General features: G+C 37.5%; 1 protein-coding gene across 1 annotated transcript in view; it reads left to right on the forward strand.

Moving 5' to 3' along the window:
• The window catches only part of smurf2 (SMAD specific E3 ubiquitin protein ligase 2), a 170,662-nt gene that overhangs the window by 48,298 nt on the left and 107,364 nt on the right, over positions 1 to 15,000 (forward strand). The window lies entirely within an intron of this gene.

A 15,000-nucleotide genomic window follows, 5' to 3' on the forward strand; every position in this document is an offset into this window, starting at 1 on the left:
CCCTTTCTTTTACACCTGTTGGGAGTGCATTCCACATCGATGTGGCATAGAAGGAGAATGAGTTAAGACCTTTGTTAGATGGGAATCTGGGTTTAACGTGGTTAGTGGAGCTCCCCCTGGTGTTGTGGTTATGGCGGTCATTTACGTTCTGGAAGTAGTTTGACATGTACTTCGGTATCATGGAGGTGTAGTGGATTTTATAGACTAGGCTCAGTGCAAGTTGTTTAACTCTGTCCTCCACCCTGAGCCAGCCCACTTTAGAGAAGTGGGTAGGAGTGAGGTGTGATCTGGGGTGGAGGTCTAGAAGTAATCTGACTAGCTTGTCCTGGGATGTTTGGAGTCTAGATTTGAGGGATTTGGAGGTGCTAGGGTACCAGGAGGTGCATGCGTAGTCGAAAAAGGCTTGAACGAGAGTTCCCGCTAGAATCTTCATGGTGCTTTTGTTGACCAGATAGGAGATTCTGTAGAGAAATCTTGCGCAGTGTGTGCTGTGTTAGACCACGCACCACAAGTTCAGGTTGACCCTCCTCCAAACCTCCCTTCCTGTCCACCTGGTTCCTCCGGTCCAACAGTCCAGACAGTCTGACACCTCTTTGCATAACCCCACTCACGCTACCTTCCCTTTGTGTCTGGCAGCCATGTTTTGACTCCAGTCTTTGGAGCGTGCAACCTTCTGCAGGGTATTGTCCGTCTGTAAACACCAGCCTTTCCTTTTCCCTTCACACTCCCCTTCAGCTTCACCAAACCTACAAGCAAGGAGAGCCAACCTGTTCTTTATCTGCTGCTTGCGTATCTCCTCTAATAGATCTCCAGTGACACATTGTGGAGTAATGTTTGGTCTTGCAGGCCGCCTACGTAAACCCTCAACCACTGAGGGTGTAGTGAAAAAGGGGAGCTGACTCACGGTAATGTAAACCGCCATAGGAGTGAAGGCATGTGTCAAAGTACCTGTCAAACGCAACACCTCAAACTAAAAGCTCAACCCTGCGATACTACTTTTTAACTAACTATCCATGCTTGTCTCTTTAGAATATTTGCAGTGTTTCTGAAATTGATCATCTATTTCTGGTAGGGGCGTGGCCAGTATGACGTCATACTTGCAGTAGTGTTGTCCCAATACCAATATTCTGGTACCGGTATCACGTGTCTAGGGACACATGAGGACTTTGACTAAGACCAATGTATGATCCTGTAACTACTTGGTATCGGATCCATACCTAAATGTGTGGTATCATCCAAAACTAATGTACAGTATCAAAGAAGAGAAGAATAAGTGATTATTACATTTGAACAGAAGTGTAGATAGAACATGTTCAAACAGAAAAAAAACAGATATTAACAGTAAATGAACAAGTGGATTAATAATCCATTTTTACAGTTTGTCCCTCAATGTGTACAAAATAATAGGTGTATAAATGACACAATATGTTACTGCAGACTAATTAGGAGTCTTTGTTTGTTTACTTACTACTAAAAGACAAGTTGTCTAGTATGTTCACTATTTTATTTAAGGACTAAATGACAATAATAAACATATGTTTCATGTACACTAACATTTTTTGTTCAAATAAAGACAATAATGACATTTTTTTGTGGTCCCCTTTATGTAGAAAAGTATCAAAAACATTCTGGAAGGAATATCTAAACATGCTTCACTACACACCGTAGGAGGATACAATAGCTCACCGCCGTCACAATGTAAACAAATGCCATGGGTGGATCTACACCTGACATCTACTGTAATGATACCAAGTACAGGAGCGTATCTAGTCAATACTACTATCGATATTTTTTATAGTCACAAAATCTTTTGTTGAATATTTTTATTTTATTCATATTATATTTATAAAGTCAGTAAATACGTCCCTGGACACATGAGGACTTTGAATATGACCAATGTATGATCCTGTAACTACTTGGTATCGGATCCATACCTAAATGTGTGGTATCATCCAAAACTAATGTCAAGTATCAAAGAAGAGAAGAATAAGTGATTATTACATTTTAACAGAAGTGTAGATAGAACATGTTGAAACAGAAAATAAGCAGATATTAACAGTAAATGAACAAGTAGATTAATACTCATTTTTTACAGTTTGTCCCTCAATGTGTACAAAATAATAGGTGTATAAATGACACAATATGTTACTGCAGACTAATTAGGAGTCTTTGTTTGTTTACTTACTACTAAAAGACAAGTTGTCTAGTATGTTCACTATTTTATTTAAGGACTAAATTACAATAATAAACATATGTTTAATGTACACTAACATTTTTTGTTCAAATAAAGACAATAATTACATTTTTTTGTGGTCCCCTTTATGTAGAAAAGTATCAAAAACATTCTGGAAGGAATAGCTAAACATGCTTCACTACACACCGTAGGAGGATACAATAGCTCACCCCCGTCACAATGTAAACAAATGCCATGGGTGGATCTACACCTGACATCCACTGTAATGATACCAAGTACAGGAGCGTATCTAGTCAATACTACAATCGATATTTTTTATAGTCACAAAATCTTTTTTTTAAATGTTTTTATTTTATTCATATTATATTCATAAACTCAGTAAATATGTCCATGAGGACTTTGAATATGACCAATGTATGATCCTGTAACTACTTTGTATCGGATCCATACCTAAATGTGTGGTATCATCCAAAACTAATGTAAAGTATCAAAGAAGAGAAGAATAAGTGATTATTACATTTGAACAGAAGTGTAGATAGAACATGTTCAAACAGAAAATAAGCAGATATGAACAGTAAATGAACAAGTAGATTAATACTCATTTTTTACAGTTTGTCCCTCATAATGTGTACAAAATAATAGGTGTATAAATGACACAATATGTTACTGCAGACTAATTAGGAGTCTTTGTTTGTTCACTTACTACTAAAAGACAAGTTGTCTAGTATGTTCACTATTTTATTTAAGGACTAAAGTACAATAATAAACATATGTTTCATGTACACTAAGACTTTTTGTTCAAATAAAGAAAATAATGACATTTTTTGTGGTCCCAGTATTTAGAAAAGTATTGAAATACATTTTGGTACCGGTACCAAAATAATGGTATCTGGACAACCCTCCTCTGCTTCATGAAGAGATTGAATGTGCTTTGATGGCTGTCACATCTTCTTGTCAACAAACGGGGTGTTGTTTGGATGGCAAGTTTGTCACTTCAATCATTGATTTGTTGTTCATTACTCTCATCGTGTGCGTATGTTGTCTGCTGTGTCACAGTGTGACTTCCTGTTGGATATCGAGTTCGCTTTAGTGCGATACTGCTTGTTGCTTACACCAGTAAATAGATATTTCCTGCCCTGCATTGAACTCGCTGTCTTGTTGTCGACATTAATTACATTAATAAACATATGTTTCATGTACCATAAAATTTTTTTGTTCAAATAAAGACAATAATGAGTTTTTTTTGTGGTTCCCTTTATTTAGAAAAGTATCAAAATACATTTTGGTACCGATACCAAAATATTGGTATGGAGACAACCCTAGCAGTGACATTGCTTGCTTTTTGTCTCTCATCATGAATATCTACAGTGGCGCTCATCCTGTCCGTCTTTCTAAAGGCCAGTCATGAGTCGGAGGTGCAGTCCCGTGCGAGCAGAATGAGAAACGCAGGCAGCACAGAGCCACCCTTCTCTCAGCTTTGCTTCAATACTTGCCGTCGCCATGACAACCAAGCAGTCGAGATGGGCTGAGATGCGATACGTGATGCTCTTCCGGTGTATGTGTCCAGTCTTTTTGTGTGAAAGAAGCAGTAGGTGGGAATCCGTCAGTGAGTGCCATGATGGATTTCATAACCCTATTAGGGTTGCGCCATGGAGACAATATACCTTATAAATGATATCAATTTGGCCGACGATAGAGATTTTTTAATACAAAACCCAAAAGCAGTGAAGTTGTCACGTTGTGTAAATGGTAAATAAAAACAAAATACAATGATTTGCAAATCCTTTTCAATTTATATTCAATTGAATAGACTGCAAAGACAAGATATTTCATGTTCACACTGAGAAACTTAATTAAAAAAAAATTTTTTTTTAATAAGCAGGGGCGTCCATGATAACGTTGCTTGGATGGCAACATATGTTGCTCCAAAAGCTGTATGTACCTTTCAGCATTAATGGTGCCTTCACAGATGTGTAAGTTACCCATGTCTTGGCCACTAATACACCCCCATACCATCACACATGCTGCCTTTTACACTTTCACCCTAGAACAATCCGGTTGGTTCTTTTCCTCTTTGGTCCGGAGGACACGACGTCCACAGTTTCCAAAAACGATTTGAAATGTGGACTCGTCAGACCACAGAACACTTTTCCACTTTGCATCAGTCCATCTTAGATGAGCTCGGGCCCAGCGAATCATTTCTGGGTGTTGTTGATAAATGGCTTTGGCTTTGCATAGTAGAGTTTTAACTTGCACTTACAGATGTAGCGACCAACTGTAGTTACTGACAGTGGGTTTCTGAAGTGTTCCTGAGCCCATGTGGTGATATCCTTTACACACTATGTGGCTTTTTGATGCAGTACCGCCTGAGGGATCCAAGGTGTGTAATATCATGGCTTACCTGCAGTGATTTCTCCAGATTGTCTGAACCTTTTGATGATATTACGGAGCGTAGATGGTGAAATCCCTAAATTCCTTGTTGAGAAATGTTGTTCTTCAACAATTTGCTCAGGCATTTGTTGACAAAGTGGTGACCCTCGCCCCGTCCTTGTTTGTGAACGACTGAGCATTTCATGGAAGCTGCTTTTATACCCAATCATGGCACCCACCTGTTCCCAATTAGCCTGTTCACCTGTGGGATGTTCCAAATAAGTCTTTGATGAGCATTCCTCAACTTTCTCACTCTTTTTTGCCACTTGTGCCAGCTTTTTTGAAACATGTTGCAGGCATCAAATTCCAAATGAGCTAATATTTGCAAAAAATGCCTAAGTTTCTCAGTGTGAACATGAAATATCTTGTCTTTGCAGTCTATTCAATTGAATATAAGTTGAAAAGGATTTGTTGTATTCTCTTTTTATTTACCATTTACACAACCTGACAACTTCTCTGCTTTTGGCTTTTGTAGTCCAATGTTTGCTTTGTTCTGAAGCCTTTTGGATTCTTTGAAAAATGTCGGCTAATGACAATAGACTCATACTTTTTTGGGGAGTTGCTGGTAGATTTTTATCTTTTTTTCGACCTTGCACAGGATGTGGAAGCGAGACCTGCTGACCCAGGCCATGTGGCAGTTCAAGTAGAGGAGTTGAGTACAGTTGTCTGGGTTATTTCTGCACTTTCTGACCAAGTTATCAATCAGTACTTTTTGTATTGTTTTGTAAATTCACCAAAACGTCAGCGTGGAGTTATTGAGTCTGTTTAGCTGATTGGAGAGCTAGCCTGCGCAGCTAGTGGGTCCATGACCATGACTTCTGTTTTGTTTGATCAGCCGTTTTACTGCCTTGTTACAGACACTGTTATGAAACAATTAAAGTATGTAAATAAATATTTCTCTGTATATAACTCATTTCACTACATATATATCTGCGGCTTATATACCGGTGCGGCTTATACATGACATTTTTTTTTTCTCTAAAAATTAAGTGGGTGTGGCTTATATACTCTCTCTTATATGCGCTCTAAAGTTGTAAAAATACAGTAGTCATATATTTCCGATATTCCTGCTATTTGAGCTACAATGTTTTCTTTCCTTGCGTGTACATGCCCACACAGGCCACATGTTGATGTTGTAACTGAACTCCACACCTTTTTAATGGATCTTAACATATTCCTGGTGGTACGCTCCATTACCCGGAATACATGAAGGCGCATGCTTAGGTTTTTTTTTTCTTTTGTGCACGCAACCAGAACATCATAGTTTCATTATTGTTTTCACAGCAGTGTGCATTACAATCATGTGAATGTTGGGCTGGTCTCCATACTGATATTTTGGTACCGCTACCAAAATGTATTTCAATACTTTTCTAAATAAAGGGCACCAGTAAAATGCCATTATTGGCTTTATTTGAACACAAAATGTTAGTGTACATGAAACATATGTTTATTATTGTCATTTAGTCCTTAAATAAAATAGTGAACATACTAGACAACTTGTCTTTTAGTAGTAAGTAAACAAACAAAGACTCCTAATTAGTATGCAGTAACATATTGTGTCATTTATACACCTATTATTTTGTACACATTATGAGGGACAAACTGTAAAAATGGATTATTAATCTACTTATTCATTTACTGTTAATATCTGCTTATTTTCTGTTTGAACATGTTCTATCTACACTTCTGTTCAAATGTAATAATCACTTATTCTTCTCTTCTTTGATACTTGACATTAGTTTTGGATGATACCACACATTTAGATATTGATGCAATACCAAGTAGTTACAGGATCATACATTGGTCATATTCAAAGTCCTCATGTGTCCAGGCAAGTATTTACTGACTTTATAAACATAATATGAATTTAAAAAAATAAAAAGATTTTGTGACAATAAAAAATATGGATGTAATCATAGTAGTATCGACTAGATACGCTATTGTACTTGGTATCATTACAGTGGATGTCGGGTGTAGATCCACACATGGCATTTGTGTACATTGTGACGCCTGTGAGCTATTGTATCCTCCTACGGTGTGTAGTGAAGCATGTTTAGCTATTCCTCGTCCTCCAGTGATAATGGTACTTGTAAGAAACTCACTTTATTTGTCGCCATGGAGACCAGGATTAGTGATTTAGAGGTAGCTAAAACACTGCCGACTGCGGTTGGATGTTCGCCGCTAGCTAATGATTTTCTGTAGGTTTTTTTGTTTGTTTTTTACTTTTGACTCCCAAAATTATGAATTTTAATTATTTTCAACTTTTTTGAACTCTCGACTCTACAATTATGAATTTTAATGATTTTATCAAGGTTTTTTTTGTTTGTTTTCTTTAGTCTTGACTACAAAATTATGAATTTTAATTATTTTCTCCAGGTTTTATGGTTTTGTTCTTTTTTTTACTCTGGAGTCCAAAATTATGAATTTTAATTATTTTCTCCAGAGTATTTTTTTCAACTCTCGACTCTACAATTATGAATTTTAATGATTTTCTCCAGGTTTTTTTTATTATTCATTACTCAAAATTATGAATTTTAATTATATACTACGGGGGTTTTTTTTGTTTTTTTTTTACTCTCGACTCTACAATCAGGAATTTTAATGATTTCTCCTGGGATTTTTTAGTTATGTTTTTGTTTTTTACTCTTGAGTCCAAAATTATGAATTTTAATTATTTTCTCCAGAGTATTTTTTTCAACTCTCGACTCTACAATTATGAATTTTAATGATTTTCTCTAGGTTTTTTTTTAAATTTTTTACTCAAAATTATGAATTTTAATTATATACTACGGGGTTTTTTTTTGTTGTTGTTTTTTTACTCTCGACTCTACAATCAGGAATTTTAATGATTTCCCCTGGGATTTTTTAGTTATGTTTTTGTTTTTTACTCTTGACTCCACAATTAGGAATTTTAACTAATTTCTCCGGGTTATGTTTTTTTTTTCAACTTTCGACTCTACAATAATTCATTTGAATGGTTTTCTCCTGTTTTTTTGGTTTGTTTTTGTTTTTATACTCTTGACTCCCAAAATTACGAATTTCAATTATTTTCTACGGGGGTTTTTTTGTTTGTTTTTTTGTTGTTGTACTTTGTAGCTAGCCATGTGTTAAAGCATCTCTTCCTGAGGGTGTTTCAGTGTTATAACTTCACCTTTATCTTGACTTTTTACACCAAAATGCGTCCATTCTCCCTTTTCTGTCTACACACTGTGTCTGCTTGTAAGTACTCTGTGTGTGTGCGCTGCCCAACATGCTCCTCTGCTCGTAAAACCAGCAATGAAAAATAATAATAATTGGGAAGTGGTACTTTTCAAACAGAGTATAGTACCGTGTTTGATTCATTAGTACTGCAATACTATACTAGTACTGGTATACTGTACAAGCACTTCATATTTAAAGCCTATCGCTTGAAATGTGTCAAATTCTTGTAAAGTTAGCTACTGTCTGGGACAGTAGGACCCCTCCTCTCTCTCCTCTCTGCAAGCACCAATGTGCAGCCTGTAAATCACACCGCCTGCTTTCTGACCGTCTGCGTTTTCATTTTCCCTAGATTTCACTCAGTCTGATGGCAGCCATTACTTTTGACTTTATTGTCATTCTTTCCGGAGAGTTCCTATTTCATGACAATGATGCAAAGTGAAACGACCTGCTGGGAGTCTGGGTAAAGGAGATAAACGCTGCCGCCAACCTGCTCCTGCAGCTGGTGCTCGGCTGCAGTCTGACCTCGGCAGATGTTCAATCCCCTCGCTAGAATCCTGCTGCCACTTTGTTGGTCCCAATGTCATGTGCAGTCACACATTTACATCCTCAAACCCACGTGAACGCCTTGTACGCAAGTATTGTACAAACGCGGTGAAGTTGTCACCTTGTGTAAATGGTAAATAAAAAGAGAATACAACAAATCCTTTTCAACGATTGAATAGACTGCAAAGACAAGATATTTCATGTTCACACTGACAAACTTTGGCATTTTTTGCAAATATTAGCTCATTTGGAATTTGATGCCTGCAACATGTTTCAAAAAAAGCTGGCACAAGTGGCAAAAAAGACTGAGAAAGTTGAGGAACGCTCCTCAAAGATGAACTCAGCGAAGCGTTTCCGGGTGTTGTTGATAAATGGCTGTGGCTTTGCATAGTAGAGTTTTAACTTGCACTTACAGATGTAGCGACCAACTGTAGTTACTGACAGTGGTTTTCTGAAGTCTTCCTGAGCCCATGTGGTGATATCCTTTACACACTGATGTGGCTTTTTGATGCAGCGGATCGAAAGTCCGCAATATCATGGCTTACGTGCAGTGATTTCTCCAGATTGTCTGAACCTTTTGATGATATTACGGAGCGTAGATGGTGAAATCCCTAAATAAGCAGGGGCGTCCATGGTAATGTTGCTTGGATGGCAACATATGTTGCTCCAAATGCTGTATGTACCTTTCAGCATTAATGGTGCCTTCACAGATGTGTAAGTTACCCATGTCTTGGCCACTAATACACCCCCATACCATCACACATGCTGCCTTTTACACTTTTACCCTAGAACAGTCCGGATGGTTCTTTTCCTCTTTGGTCCGGAGGACACCACGTCCACAGTTTCCAAAAACAATTTGAAATGTGGACTCGTCAGACCACAGAACACTTTTCCACTTTGCATCAGTCCATCTTAGATGAGCTCGGGCCCAGCGAAGTGTTTCTGGGTGTTGTTGATAAATGGCTGTGGCTTTGCATAGTAGAGTTTTAACTTGCACTTACAGATGTAGCGACCAACTGTAGTTACTGACAGTGGTTTTCTGAAGTGTTCCATGTGGTGATATCCTTTACACACCGATGTGGCTTTTTGATGCAGCGGATGGAAAGTCCGTAATATCATGGCTTACGTGCAGTGATTTCTCCAGATTGTCTGAACCTTTTGATGATATTACGGAGCGTAGATGGTGAAATCCCTAAATTCCTTGTTGAGAAATGTTGTTCTTCAACAATTTGCTCAGGCATTTGTTGACAAAGTGGTGACCCTCGCCCCGTCCTTGTTTGTGAACGACTGAGCATTTCATGGAAGCTGCTTTTATACCCAATCATGGCACCCACCTGTTCCCAATTAGCCTGTTCACCTGTGGGATGTTCCAAATAAGTCTTGGATGAGCATTCCTCAACTTTCTCACTCTTTTTTTGCCACTTGTGCCAGCTTTTTTGAAACATGTTTGCGACATCAAATTCCAAATGAGCTAATATTTGCAAAAAAAAAGCCACATCAGTGTGTAAAGGATATCACCACATGGGCTCAGGGACACTTCAGAAAACCACTGTCAGTAACTACAGTTGGTCGCTACATCTGTAAGTGCAAGTTAAAACTCTACTATGCAAAGCCACAGCCATTTATCAACAACACCCGGAAACGCTTCGCTGGACCCGAGTTCATCTTTGAGGAGCGTTCCTCAACTTTCTCACTCTTTTTTGCCATTTGTGCCAGCTTTTTTGAAACATGTTGCAGGCATCAAATTCCAAATGAGCTAATATTTGCAAAGAATACCAAAGTTTCTCAGTGTGAACATGAAATATTTTGTCTTTGCAGTCTATTCAATTGAATATAAGTTGAAAAGGATTTGTTGTATTCTCTTTTTATTTACCATTTACACAACCTGACAACTTCACTGCTTTTGGGGTTTGTAGATTTTGTGTTTTGTTTGTTTTCATTGCTGCTATTTTAACTGTTTTTAAATACATAAACAAGGTTAATTGGGTTTTTTTTTTAGCACTTTGCCTTTCCTTTTTTTTCAATTGGACAGTTCTAATAGTCATTTACTTTTCGTAACATCTGAATAAGCAGCAGCGTTACAGTATAAATTCATATTTATGAATGAATTAGTCATCTTTAAGCACATGTCTAAAATAAGTTAAGCTGCATTTAGAAGTCCATGGAAGAAATAGAGCCATTAAATATGTGCACGCTTTATTATCCGACTAATCGCTAAGATAATCGTTGACTAATGGACTGTCAAAATAATGGTTACTTGCAGTCTAACACACACCAAGCAGGACCACACAAGAAGCTAACCGCTAACGCTTCAATGTAAAGTCAGGGTCTTTCTCATCTTCTTTATGAAAGTGCAGGTACTCACAACTTTTTTTGGCCCCATGACGGCTTAATCTGCAGTGGTACTTAATAGAAATGTTTTCAAAAGTTCACAGACTGAGTCACCAACACGTGGGATTCTTTGCAAACCGATTAGTTTGTATGTGTCATGCTAAACATGCTAACCGTTAGCATGTTTATGTTAGCATGCTAACAGTTAGCATGTTTATGTTAGCATGATAACATTAAAGTGCTAGCTTTTTGAGCTAATTTTGCAACCGTTTACTCTAGAGTCATATAACTTGGTATGTGACAGTTGTTAATGGTAAGTGTGCTAATGTTAGCATGCTAGCACGCTAACAATAAAGTGCAAACTTTTTTTTTTTTTAATTTCTCTAATCCCGCAGCGATACACCTTGCAGTCATATAACCTGGTATGTGACACATGCTAACTGATAGCATGCTAATGTTGGCATGCTAACATTAGCATGATAACTTTTTTGCGCTAAATTTGCTACCGTTTACTCCAGAGTCATATAACTTGGTATGTGACAGTTGTTAATGGTAAGTCTGCTAATGTTAGCATGCTAGCACGCTAACAATAAAGTGCTAACTTTTTTTTCACTTTTTTTTTCTCTTACTCCGCAGCGATACACCTTGCAGTCATGTAACCTGGTATGTGACACATGCTAACTGATAGCATGCTAATGTTGGCATGCTAACATTAGCATGATAACTTTTTTGCGCTAAATTTGCTACCGTTTACTCCAGAGTCATATAACTTGGTATGTGACAGTTGTTAATGGTAAGTCTGCTAATGTTAGCATGCTAGCACGCTAACAATAAAGTGCTAACTTTTTTTTCACTTTTTTTTTCTCTAATTCCGCAGCGATACACCTTGCAGTCATATAACCTGGTATGTGACACATGCTAACTGATAGCATGCTAATGTTGGCATGCTAACATTAGCATGATAACTTTTTGCGCTAAATTTGCTACCGTTTACTCCAGAGTCATATAACTTGGTATGTGACAGTTGTTAATGGTAAGTCTGCTAATGTTAGCATGCTAGCACGCTAACAATAAAGTGCTAACTTTTTTTTCACATTTTTTTTCTCTTACTCCGCAGCGATACACCTTGCAGTCATGTAACCTGGCATGTGACACATGCTAACTGATAGCATGCTAATGTTGGCATGCTAACATTAGCATGATAACTTTTTGCGCTAAATTTGCTACCGTTTACTCCAGAGTCACATAACTTGGTACGTGACACATGTAAACTGTTAGCATGCAAACGTAAGCATGCTAACATGAAAGTACTAAGTTTTTTAGCTGATTGTACTCTTTTTTTTCCCTTTTCTTTTTTTTCTGTAATTCCCCAGCCGTACACCTTAGAGTCATATAACTTGGTATGTGACACAAGCTAACTTTTATCATGCTCATGTTAGCTAGCAAGCATGCTAACATTAGCGTGCTAACTTTTTGAGCTAGTTTTACACTTTTTTCTTTGGTCTATTTCCGCAGCCATACACCTGAGTCATACAACTTGGGTACATGAAACATGCTAACTGTGTTGGAGCGTACGATAACCAAGACCTAAACCATTTCGTAAAGTGAATCCTACTAAAAAAAAACCTTTGATTCCTTGCACTTTTTTTCTTAGCTGCTCTGAGCCGCCACGCTTCAACCGTCTTCCATGCTACCACTTTCTTCCCGCGTCGCCCCGTCTGGCGGTCGTCTGCTTTCAGCCGTAATTCAAGCCTGTATATGTTTTCCTAAGCAGCCTAAATATGTATCATTTTAGTGTTTCCTTCCCTCTCTGTGGCGCACAGAGGCTCACATATTTCAAGGGCAGCTTGTTCTTTGCCAAAGACCGTAGTGTGTTAGTGTGTAGTGTGTTAGTGTGTTAAGAGTGTAGTGTGTAGTGTGTTCAGTGTTAGTGTGTAGTGTGTTAGAGTGTAGTGTGTTAGTGTGTAGTGTGTTAGTGTGGATGTGCCTCACACAGCTTCACTACAGTGTCTGCCACCTGTTAGCGGTTAGCCTCACACCTCCAGTGCTCAACTCTTTAAAGGGGAACTGGACTTTTTAAACCAAAAAAAAAATTGCAAATCATTCACAATCCTTATCTGAGACAAGAACACACTTTTTCTTCTTGTGCAGTCTAAATTGTAAAAAATAAACAAACAAAAAACGCTGGTATGAGACTGCTAACAATGCAGCTAATTTATTCTGTCTATAAAGTCCTCTAAAACTACATTTACATCTCCTGACTTGCATATTAACCAAGTACAGTACTATCACGACTATAGAGCGCACCGGACTATAAGCCGCACCCACTAAATTCTAGAAGAAAAACAAATACTTTTCTTATATTAGCCGCACCGGACTATAAGCTGCACCCACTAAATTTTAGAAGAAAAACAAGTATTTCCTCATATTAGCCGCACCCATTCAACTTTAGAAGAAAAACAAATACTTTCCTTGTATTAGCCGCACCGGACTATAAGCCGCACCCACTAAATTTGAGAAGAAAAACAAATATTTTCATTATATTAGCCGCACCGGACTATAAGCCGCACCCACTAAATTTTAGAAGAAAAACAAGTATTTCCTTATATTAGCCGCACCCACTAAATTTTAGAAGAAAAACAAATACTTTCCTTATATTAGCCGCACCGGACTATAAGCCGCACCCACTAAATTTGAGAAGAAAAACAAATATTTTCATTATATTAGCCGCACCGGACTATAAGCCGCACCCACTAAATTTGAGAAGAAAAACAAGTATTTCCTTATATTAGCCGCACCCACTAAATTTTAGAAGAAAAACAAGTATTTCCTTATATTAGCCGCACCCACTAAATTTTAGAAGAAAAACAAGTATTTCCTTATATTAGCCGCACCCACTAAATTTTAGAAGAAAAACAAGTATTTCCTTATATTAGCCGCACCCACTAAATTTTAGAAGAAAAACAAATACTTTCCTTATATTAGCCGCACCGGACTATAAGCCGCACCCACTAAATTTGAGAAGAAAAACAAATATTTTCATTATATTAGCCGCACCGGACTATAAGCCGCACCCACTAAATTTGAGAAGAAAAACAAGTATTTCCTTATATTAGCCGCACCCACTAAATTTTAGAAGAAAAACAAATACTTTCCTTATATTAGCCGCACCGGACTATAAGCCGCACCCACTAAATTTTAGAAGAAAAACAAATACTTTCCTTATATTAGCCGCACCGGACTATAAGCCGCACCCACTAAATTTGAGAAGAAAAACAAATATTTTCATTATATTAGCCGCACCGGACTATAAGCCGCACCCACTAAATTCTAGAAGAAAAACAAATACTTTCCTTATATTAGCCGCACCGGACTATAAGCCGCACCCACTAAATTTGAGAAGAAAAACAAATATTTTCATTATATTAGCCGCACCGGACTATAAGCCGCACCCACTAAATTTTAGAAGAAAAACAAATACTTTCATCATATTAGCCGCACCGGACTATAAGCCGCACCCACTAAATGACTTGACATGACATTACGTATGGCTCCTTTAACTAGTGCCCCTGCTGTGCACATATAGATACTAGACACACGTATAGATACTAGACACACATATAGATACTAGACACACGTATAGATACTAGACACACATATAGATACTAGACACACGTATAGATACTAGACACACATATAAATACTAGACACACGTATAGATACTAGACACTACTAATTTTTGAGACTTGCACCTCAGAATAATAGATGTTGGTACTTGACGCATGTTACAGTTAGCATTTTAGCATGCTCACAGTTTTTTTTAAGCTAATTTAGCAAGTATACACTTCAGTGTCAAATATTTTATTACTCGACAAATGCTACCATTTAGCATGCAAATGTTAATATGCTGTCATTTTTTAGCTAATTGTGTAGGTCTACACCTGAGTCCTATTTTGCTACTTGATGCATGCTAAGCATTTTTAACAAACTTTTGAGTTGTGTATCAAAATAATATATTTTGGTACTTGATGCATGTTACAGTTAGCATTTTAGCATGCTAACAGTTTTTTTTCAGCTAGTTTAGCAGGTAAACACTTGAGTGTCAAATATTTTGTTACTTGACAAATGCTACCATTTAGCATGCAAATGTTGGTAAGCTGTCTTATTTAGCTAATTGTGTAGGTCTACACCTGAGTCCTATTTTGCTACTTGATGCATGCTAAGCATTTTTAACTCATTTTTGAGACATGCACCTCAGAGTAATATATTTTGGTACTTGACATATTTAGCATTTTAGCGCG

This window comes from Entelurus aequoreus, linkage group LG25 (genome assembly GCF_033978785.1).
Source record: "Entelurus aequoreus isolate RoL-2023_Sb linkage group LG25, RoL_Eaeq_v1.1, whole genome shotgun sequence".
NCBI classification, from domain to species: Eukaryota; Metazoa; Chordata; class Actinopteri; order Syngnathiformes; family Syngnathidae; genus Entelurus; species Entelurus aequoreus.